Consider the following 11,342-nt stretch of genomic DNA (forward strand, 5'->3'; position numbering starts at 1 on the left):
CCAAATCATGTCCAATCAATTGAATTTACCACAGGTGGCCTCCAATCAAGTTGTAGAAACATCTCAAGGATGATCAATGGTAACAGGATGCACCTGAGCTCAATTTTGAGTCTCGTAGCAAAGGATCTGAATGCTTATGAAATAAGGTATTTGTTTTTTAGTTTTATAAATTTGCACTATTTTCTAAAAACATGTTTTTGCTTTGTCATTATGGGGTATTGTGTGTAGATTGATCAGGATTTTTAAAATCAATTTTAGAATAAGGCTGTAACGTAACAAAATGTGGAAAAAGTCTGGGTCTGAACCCTTTCCTAATGCACTGTATAAGCTGAGAGAAATAAATGACTTGTTTATAGCAGCAGCTGGGAAATGGAGCATGATTAAAAGGTCCAGTAATACTAGCCTCTGTATGATTTTTTTCATTCTATTGTGTTCTCACTGAAATATCCACTTTTGAGCTACTCTAATCAAATTGACTCCAATGCACTGATGTTTGAGCCTTCATGTCCTGAATATTTCAAGTGGAGAAGGGATGTTGTTCTCAACCAGACACTTTCTGTGGAAGCCTCCTAGTTTTCATTTGCTGTTAATTCAACCACACCACCCAGCAAGCACATTTGGTTCCTTGTTTTTGGTTTCACATTGGTTGTGGGAACAAAGCCATAAGTTTCCTGACCGTTAAAACGTAACTTTTCTTTTTTCAAGTACTGAGAACAGAAGTGAAAATGTTACCTGTTCTGGGAACGTAAATGTTTAGGTTGCAGTGAGGTTCTGACAATTTTATTCTGGAACTCTAAATGTATTTTTTTGTTTTTTAATAACTTCCGGAGCCCTTTACACTCGTACCTGTATACGGGTTGAAAATGGCAGATTTGGGCACTGATAAGCAGCTAAATTGGAATGCAGTGGCTGTACAGTAACATCCCAACGAGCACATAATGTTCTGAGAACCATATGTTTCTTAGAACTTGGTGAGTGTGGTTGTCATAGTTATTTTGCATACAACCTTTCCACAACTTTCTGGGAATGGTGCAGGGTAGTTACTTGACTTTGAAACATAGAGACACATACCAGCTCTAATAGTAGTACTGCTATTTTCACTGTGGTGTCCAAAACGTCTTTCAAGCTGGCAGGCATTCCATTGGCCGCAAGAGCTTCTCAGTGGATGCTGCAGTGTACCCAAGTTGCGTTGGGAGCAACTACTTGCACGCACGTTACCACTCCACTATGTCTCTCTGTCATGGCTTTTGAGCCATTAGTATAGATACCAACACATCTTGACCACCAAAGTCCATTTGATGTCACAAAGCTGTCCAGTAATATCCTCTCCTGTTGTCCTGGGTTCCAGTGGTTTGCAGAAGAGAATGTCTTCCTTAATTGACCCCCCATAAACGTAACGGACATATACTAGTAGCTGTGCCAGGCCCGCCACGTCTGTTGACTCATCCAGCTGTAACGCATAGAATTCACTGGCTTGTATGCGAAGCAGTAATTGTTTAAAAACATCTCCTGCAATGTCACTGATGCATCGTTAAACAGTGTTATTTGATGAAGGCATTGTCTATATAGTTTGGTTGGCCTTTTCCCCGAACATTGTCCCAGCCATATCTGTGGCAGCAGGAAGAATTAAGTCCTCCACAATAGTATGGGGCTTGCCTGTCCTAGCCACTCGGTTGCTCACCATATAAGATGCTTCTAGCCCCTTCTTATTAATGGTATATGTTGCTTTTAAACATGTCTTACTACTCATGTCAAATTCACGTGGCTTATTTTTCTAATTGTTTTGTTTCTTTATGTCTGCGCAAGAGTGAAGGTTTCATCGAGTTTTGATAGTACTTTTGCACATATAACACACTGTGGCTCAGGAAAGGCACTACTTCCAATATAAGTCAAACCCAAATAAATGTAGTTCTCATCATATTTGCGCCTCTTCAAAGGTCCAACGTCCCTGTCTGCTGTTCGGTGCTTTCCCGGGTAAGGGGCCAGTAGCTCTTTGGCTGCATCGCATCAGATTCACAACTGTGTCCATGCTAGCTGGGCTAACAACATGTAGAATTACTGATGCTAACGTTGGATGTGCTCGTGGAAGCAGAACAACTTGTGTCGTCGATGGTTAACTTTCTTAAAGCAAGGCTCCTGAACTCTCGTGTATTTTCTGCACTATGCAGTGATATGGGCAGCGACCATGTAACGCTTTTGCAACATACAGAAAGAAGTGCGCTGCTTAAAATGTTCTTTACTCACCATAATTTTCACTAGTCTGACCGCTTGCATGATGACGAGTTTCTCACACGACTGGCCTATCTGGGTGATGTTTTTTCTCGCCTGAATGATCTGAATCTAGGATTACAGGGACTCTCCACAACTATATTCAATGTGCGGGACAAAATTGAGGCTATGATTAAGAAGTTGGAGCTCTTATGCATTAACAAGAACAACATACAAGTCTTTCCATCATTGTATGATTTTTTGTGTGCAAATGAACTAAAGTTTACAGACAATGTCAAATGTGATATAAAGAAGCACCTGCGTGAGTTGGGTGCGCAATTACGCAGGTACTTTCCTGAAACGGATGACACAAACAACTGGATTAGTTATCCCTTTCATGCCATGCCTCCAGTCCACTTACCGATATCTGAACAAGTGAGCCACATCGAAATTGCAACAAGTACGTACTGTAGCTATGTGAGAGTGGATTCTCAGAACTCACTAGCATGAAAGCTAAATACAGGTACAGACTGTGTGGGAAATTATTTAAGACTGAGACTCTCTCCAATACAACCCAACAATGCAGAGCTATGTGCATCCTTTCAAGCACACCCTTCTCATTAACCTGTGGTGAGTTATTCACAATTTTTGATGAACGAATAAGGTTCTATATGTAAGATGGTTAAATAAAGAGCAAAATTATTGATTATTATTATATTATTATTTGTGCCCTGGTCCTATAAGAGCTCTTTGTCACTTCTCACAAGCCAGGTTGTGACAAAAGCTCACACTCATTCTAATGTTTAATAAATGTATCCTATAGTGTGTGTGTGGCAGGCTTACAATGATGGCAAAAAACATTTGAGAGTGCGCTGACCCTGGTGCTAGAGGGGGTACGCAGGTGGAGGTTGAATGTTTGAAGGGGTACGGGACTATAAAAAGTTTGGGAACCACTGCTCTAACCAATGTGAAACCTTAATGGCACTATCTGTTTTTTTGTGGACGTGTGAACATACTTTAAAAGAGACTTACTTTAAAGACACTTGATCTATCTATTTTGTGAGAGATATTGAATCATTTTGATAGCCTGCTAGCTAAGAGATGGATAATTTTCTCCAGTATCTGCACACAATGAACTCTAGGTTATGGTATGCACGTATTCACCAGAAGTAGGACATCAGACTCCACTGGGTAGCAGATTTGTCTTTACAGAGTCTAATCATAGAGGAGCCTCAGCCTCATCAAGTTATGTGTTCCTGCCTGAAGCAGACGCTTGTCCTCTTGTTTCTCAAGCTTCAAGTTCCTCTGCATTCACATCACTGATGACCTGAAATGGTCCCTTCACACAGTGTTGACGAACGTGCAACAGCGTGTCTTCAATCTCAGGAGACTAAAGAAATTTGGCTTGGCCCCTAAGACCCTCACAAACGTCTACAGATGCACCATTGAGAGGATGCTGTCTGGCTGTATCACCGCCTGGTACGGCAATTGTACCGTCCACAAACGCATGGCTCTCCAGAGGATGGTGCGGTCTGCTCAACTCATCATCGGGGGCACACTGCCCGGTGTCACAGGAATGCCAAGTAGATCATCAAGAGCCTCAGCCACCCGAGATACGGGCTATGCACCCCGCTACCATCTAGGAGGATACAGTAAAGGGGCATCAAAGTAGCCACCCTTTGCCTTGACTGATAAACAGTTGACTGATACAAAGTTTCTAACTTTGCCCAATACTCTGCCCTAAACCTTAGTCACTGTTACTAGCCGGCTACCAGCCGGTACTCTACCCTGTACCTTGCAGAATGCATTATCCTATGTACATGAAGTCATTGAACACTGGTCACTTTAAGAATGTTTACATATACTGTCCATACGCACCATTATATACAGTACCAGTCAAAAGTTTGGACACACCTACTCATTCAAGGGTTTTTCTTTGTTTTACTATTTTCTACATTGTAGAATAATAGTGGAGACATCAAACCTATGAAATAACACATATGGAATCATGTAGTAACCAAAAATGTGTGAAACCAATTAAAATATATTTTATATTTGAGATTCTTCAAAGTAGCCACCCTTTGCCTTGATGATAGCTTTGCACACGCTTGGTATTCTCTCAAGCAGCTTCATGAGGTAGTCACCTGGAATGTGTTTCAATTAATGTGCCTTCTTAAAAGTTAATTTGTGGAATTTCTTTCCTCCTTAATGCGTTTGAGCCAATCAGTTGTGTTGTGACAAGGTAGGGTTGGTATACAGAAGATAGCCTATTTGGTAAAAAAAACAAGTCCATATTATGGCAAGAACAGCTCAAATAAGCAAAGTGAAACGACAGTCCATCATCACTTTAAGACATGAATGTCAGTCAATCCGGAATATGTCAAGAACTTTGAAAGTGGAGTCGCAAAAACCGCTATGATGAAACTGTCTTTCATGAGGACCGCCACCGGAAAGGAAGACCCAGAGTTCAGTCTGCTACAGAGGATAAGTTCATTAGAGTTAACTGCACCTTAGATTGCAGCCCAAATAAATGCTTCACAGAGTTCAAGTAACAGACACATCTCAACATCAACTGTTTAGAGGAGACTGTGGGAATCAGGCCTTCATGGTTGAATTGCTGCAAAGAAACCACTACTAAAGGACACCAATAAGAAGCAGAGACTTGCTTGGGCCAAGAAACACGAGCAAAGGACATTAGACCAGTGGAAATCTATCCTTTGGTCTGATGAATCCAAATGTGAGATTTTTTGTTACAACCGCCGTGTCTTTTTGAGACGCAGAGTAGGTGAACGGATGATCTCTGCAGGTGTGGTTCCCACCGTGAAGCATGGAGGTGTGATGGTGTGGGGGTGCTTTGCCAGTGACACTGTCAGTGATTTATTTAGAATTCAAGGCACACTTAACCAGCATGGCTACCACAGCATTCTGCAGCGATACGCCATCCCATCTGGTTTGTGCTTAGTGGGACTATCATTTGTTTTTCAACAGGACAATGACCCAACACACCTCCAGGCTGTGTAAGGGCTATTTGACCAAGAAGGTGAGTGATGGAGTGCTGCATCAGATGACCTGGCCTCCACAATCACCCGACCTCAACCCAATTGAGATGGTTTGGGATGAGTTGGACCACAGAGTGAAGGAAAAGCAGCCAACAAGTACTCAGCATATGTGGGAACTCCTTCAAGACTGTTGGAAAAGCATTCCTCATGAAGCTGGTTGAGAGAATGCCAAGAGTGTGCAAAGCTGTAATCAAGGCAAAGGGTGGCTACTTTGAAGAATCTAAAATACACTTTGATTTGTAAAAAAAAAAATAGGTTACTACATGATTCCATGTTTGTTATTTCATTAGTTTGATGTCTTCACTATTATTATACAATGTAGAAAATGGTAAAAATAAAGAAAAACCCTTGAATGAGTAGGTGTGTCCAAACTTTTGACTGGTTCTGTAGGTAGATATATACTGTATATATATATATATATATATATATATATATATATATATTCTGGACGCTGAAATTGCTCGTTCTATTTCTTAATTTCTTTATTTTAACTTTTTGGAGTATGTGCATGTTGTTTTGTAAAATTAAAATTGCTAGGTATTATTACTGCACTGTTGGAGCTAGAATAACAAACATGTGGCTGCACCTATGATAGCATCTGCTAATCTGTGTACACGACCAATACACTTTGATTTTACCCACTGGGCACACACATGTTAAATCAATGTTGTTTTCACATCATTTCAATGAAATTACATTGAACCAACGTGGAATAGACTTTGAATTGACGTCAGTGCCCAGTACATAGTGTAGTGGTGGGAAAAGTGACCTGGACACTCAAAGGTTTCAATCTAATTACACGGTTGAAGTTTAGAGCCTGGAGGCATTATTTTTATGTTAGCATTTTTTATGTATTTTATTTTACCTTTATTTTACCAGGTTAGTCTCATTGAGAATACAAATCTATTTTGTAATAGAGACAAAAAAAAGCATCAGTCAAAGTTTCAAAAATGTACAACATAAAACACAAAGCACTACAGTTTAAAAAAATGTTTACACATTGATAAGACACATTGAGTGTTTCAACTAGGGGTCAAAACGTTGACAGAACCCTAAATGATTTTCCACCATAGTTTTTACCCTAGATTTCAAATAATTGAGACGAGCTCCTATAGTTTTAAGTCATTGTGTAGTTAGTTCCAAGTAGAGGGGGCAGAGTACTGGAATGCTATTTTTACCTAGCTCTGTACAGGCCTAGGGTACCGTCAAAGAGATATAGTCCTGTGAGTGTAGGCGATAATTGTCATTAGTCTGTTGGACAATGTAGGTACACAGGTAATACTGTATGGGAGCAGTTTTAGTATGGCCCTTTTTTGCTTAGTGGATGCTTCCACTAAAAACTCTCAGAGCAATATAATCAACTCTATGAAAATACATCACTTCCTTCTCCTGGGCTTTGTTAATTTACTAAAGAGATTGAGAAACGATCTCAATGGAATATCTATCTGGCCTTTACTTTCTCTCTGTTTATTTAGTTTTTTTTTATTTCACCTTTATTTAAACAGGTAGGCTAGTTGAGAACAAGTTCTCATCTACAACTGCGACCTGGCCAAGATAAAGCAAAGCAGTGCGACAGAAACAACAACACAGAGTTACACATGGGATAAACAAATGTACAGTGAATAACACAATAGAAAAATCTATGTACACTGTGTGCAAATGTAGTAAGATTAGGGATGTAAGGCAATAAATAGGCCATGGAGGCAAAATAATTACAATTTAGCATTAAAACTGGAGTGATAGATGTGCAGATGATGATGTGCAAGTAGAGATACTGGGGTGCAAAATAGCAAAAAAAAAAAATTATAACAATATGGGGATGAGGTAGTTGGGTGTGCTATTTACAGATGGGCTGTGTACAGCTGATGCTTAAAGTCAGAGAGGGAGATATAAGTCTCCAACTTCAGTGATTTTTGCAATTCGTTCCAGTCATTGGCAGCAGATAACTGGAAAGAAAGGCGGCCAAAGTAGGTGTTGGCTTTGGGGATGACCAGTGAAATATACCTGCTGGAGCGCGTGCTACTGGTGGGTGTTGCTATGGTGACCAGTGAGCTGAGATAAGGCAGGGCTTTACCTAGCAAAGACTTATAGATGACCTGGAGCCAGTGGGTTTGGCGACAAATATGTAGCGAGGGCCACCCGACGAGAGCCTTCAGGTCGCAGTGGTGGGTATTATATGGGGCTTTGGTGACAAAACGGATGGCACTGTGATAGACTACATCCAATTTGCTGAGTAAAGTGTTGGAGGCTATTTTGTAAATGACATCGCCAAAGTCAAGGATCGGTAGGATAGTCAGTTTTACGAAGGTTTGTTTGGCAGCATGAGTGAAGAAGGCTTTGTTGTGAAATAGGAAGCCGATTCTAGATTTCATTTTGGATTGGAGATGCTTAATGTGAGTCTGGAAGGAGAGTTTACAGTCTAACCAGACACCTAGGTATTTGTAGTTGTCCACATATTCTAAGTCAGAACCGTCCAGAGTAGTGATGCTAGTCGGGCGGGCGGGTGCGGGCAGCAATCGGTTGAAGAGCATGCATTTAGTTTTACTAACATTTAAAAGCAGTTGGAGGCCACGGAAGGAGTGTTGTATGGCATTGAAGCTCATTTGGAGGTTTGTTAACACACTGTCCAAAGAAGGGCCAGATGTATACAGAATGGTGTCGTCTGCGTAGAGGTGGATCAGAGAATCACCAGCGGCAAGAGTGACATCATTGATATATACATAGAAAAGAGTCGGCCCGAGAATTGAACCCTGTGGCACCCCCATTGAGACTGCCAGAGGTCCGGACAACAGGCCCTCCGATTTGACACACTGAACTCTATCTGAGAAGTAGTTGGTTAACCAGGCGAGGCAGTCATTTGAGAAACCAAGGCTGTTGAGTCTGCCGATAACAATGTGGAGGTTGACAGACCTGAAAGCCTTGGCCAGGTCGATGAAGATGCCTGCACAGTACTGTCTTTTATCCATGGCGGTTATGATATCGTTTAGGACTTTGAGCGTGGCTGAGGTGCACGCATGACCAGCTCGGAAACCAGATTGCATAGTGGAGAAGGTACGGTGGGATTCTAAATGGTTGGTGATCTGTTTGTTAAGGCAGGGCAGGATGGCAGGTCAGGATGGATATAGGTCTATAACAGTTTGGGTCTAGAGTGTCTCCCCCTTTGATGAAGGGGATGACCGCGGCAGATTTCCAATCTTTGGGGATCTCAGACGATACGAAAGAGAGGTTGAACAGGCTAGTAATAGGGGTTGCAACAATTTCGGCTGATAATTTTAGAAAGAGAGGGTCCAGATTGTCAAGCCCAGCTGATTTGTAGGGATCCAGATTTTGCAGCTCTTTCAGAACATCAGCTATCTGGATTTGGGTGAATGAGAAGCGGGGGGGACTTGGGCAAGTTTCTGCGGGGGGTGCAGAGCAGTTGGCCGGGGTAGGGGTAGCAAGGTGGAAAGCATAGAAAAATGCTTATTGAAATTATCGATTTTCATAGATTTATCGTGGTGACAGTGTTTCCTAGCCTCAGTGCAGTGGGCAGCTGGGAGGATGTGCTCTTATTCTCCATGGACTTTACAGTGTCCCAAAACCTTTTGGAATTAGTGCTATAGGATGCAAATTTCTGTTTGAAAAAACTAGCCTTAGCTTTCTTAACGGACTGTGTATATTGGTTCCTGACTTCCCTGAAAAGTTGCATATCGCGGGGGCTATTCAATGCTAATTCAGTACGCCACAGGATGTTTTTGTGCTGGTCAAGGGCAGTCAAGTCTGGGGTGAACCAAGGGCTATATCTGTTCTTAGTTCTACATTTTTTGAATGGGGCATGCTTATTTAAGATGGTGCTTTTAAAAAGCAACCAGGCATCTTCTACTGACGGGATGAGGTCAATATCCTTCCAGGATACCCAGGCCAGGACGATTAGAAAGGCCTGCTCGCTGAAGTGTTTTATGGAGCTTTTGACAGTGATGAGGGGTGGTCGTTTGACCATGGACCCATTACGGACGCAGGCAATGAGGCAGTGATCGCTGAGATCCTGTTTGAAGACAGCAGAGGTGTATTTAGAGGGCAAGTTGGTCAGGATGATATCTATGAGGATGCCCATGGTTACAGATTTAGGGTTGTACCTGGTAGGTTCCTTGATAATTTGTATGAGATTGAGGGCGTCTAGCTTAGATTGTAGGACGGCCGGGGTGTTAAGCATATCCCAGTTTAGGTCACCTAACAGTACAAACTCTGAAGATAGATCCGGGGCAATCAATTCACATATGGTGTCCAGGGCACAGCTGGGGCTGAGGGGGGTCTATAACAAGTGGCAATGGTGAGAGACTTATTTCTGGAAAGGTGGATTTTTAAAAGTAGAAGCTTGAATTGTTTGGGCACAGACCTGGATAGTATGACAGAACTCTGCAGTAGATTGCAACTCTGCCCCCTTTGGCAGTTCTATCTTGTCTGAAAATGTTGTAATTGGGGATGGAAATTTCAGAATTTTTGGTGGCCTTCCTAAGCCAGGATTCAGACACGGCTAGGGCATCAGGGTTGGCGGAGTGTGCTAAAGCAGTGAATAAAACAAACTTAGGGAGGAGGCTTCTGATGTTAGCATGCATGAAACCAAGGCTTTTACGGTTACAGAAGTCAACAAACGAGAGTGCCTGGGGCCTGGGAATAGGTGTGGTGCTGGGGGCTACAGGGCCTGGGCTAACCTCTACATCACCAGAGGAACAGAGTAAGATAAGGGTACGGCTAAAGGCTATAATAACTGGTCGTCTAGTGTGTTGGGAACAGAGAATAAAAGGAGCAGATTTCTGGGCGTGGTGGAATAGATTCAGGGCATAACGTACAGACAAGGGTATGGTAGGATGTGAGTACAGTGGAGGTAAATCTAGGCATTGAGTTACGATGAGAGCGGTAGTGTCTCTGGAGGCACCAGTTAAAGCCAGGTGAGGTCTCTGCATGTGTGGGGGGTGGGACAAAAGAGCTATCTAAGGCATGTAGGGCGGGGCTGGGGGCTCTACAGTGAAATAAAACAATAATAACTAACCTAAACAGCAGTAGACAAGGCACATTGACATTAGGCAGAGGCATGTGTAGCCGAGTGATCATAGGGTCCAATGAGCAGCAATAGGTGGGTCAGTAAGCCGTTCGGTGGTCGCTACTACGCTAGGCGAGCTGGAGACACGGCGATTCAGAAACCTAGCGGGCCAGGGCTAGCAGATGTGTCTACGGCGACATTGCAACGGAAAAGCCTGTTGAAACCTCCTTAGACGATTACGTCGGCAGACCAGTGGGGATGGATAGGCGGGGCTCCGTGTCGGCAAAAAGGGTCCAGGCCAATTGGCAAAATAGGTATTGTAGCCCAAGAATTAGCTGGTAGACCTCATCTCTTCGAGATGTGCCTAGTTCGAGGCTAGCTCAAGGCTAACTGGTGCTTGCTTCGGGACAGAGGCGTCAGCCAGCAGTAGCCACTCAGGTTGCAGCTAGCTAGCTGCGATGATCCGGTGTACTGGTCCAGAGCTTGCAGTAGGAATCCGTTGATGTGACAGAGAAAAAGCAGTACAATATGCTCTGGGTTGATATTGCGCTGTGCAGACTGGCAGATATTGCCCCAGCTGAAGCTGGCTGGTGCCCTTGTTAATGGTGAAGACCGCTAGCAGTGGCTAACTGCCTACAAGCTAGTAGCTAGTTAGCTGGCTACCTCTGATGGGGGTTCCGGTTCTGAAGTATAAAAATAGCAGATCCGTGCCACATTGGGTGAGGCGGGTTGCAGGAAAGTATATTCAGGATGGAAAGAGTGAATAAAATATATATACGAAATATATACGGAAAAAGCGAGGAAAACTACTATTAACACGGCACAAGACAAAACACAAGTCCGACTGCTACGCCATCTTGGATATCATCTGTGTAACTGTCACCAGCTGCATTTGAACAATAAAGCCTGTGATGATGTATTTATTTATTTGCATGAAACATTGTGTCTTCATGACTCATTTCCATATCATGTATAATGAGATATTGTGGGATATTAATCACACAATATAGTTGGGCAGTGTGATAAGTAAAATCCTTTGTGAGTTCGTGCTGCCA

Source organism: Salvelinus namaycush, chromosome 9, assembly GCF_016432855.1.
Source record: "Salvelinus namaycush isolate Seneca chromosome 9, SaNama_1.0, whole genome shotgun sequence".
Taxonomy (NCBI): domain Eukaryota; kingdom Metazoa; phylum Chordata; class Actinopteri; order Salmoniformes; family Salmonidae; genus Salvelinus; species Salvelinus namaycush.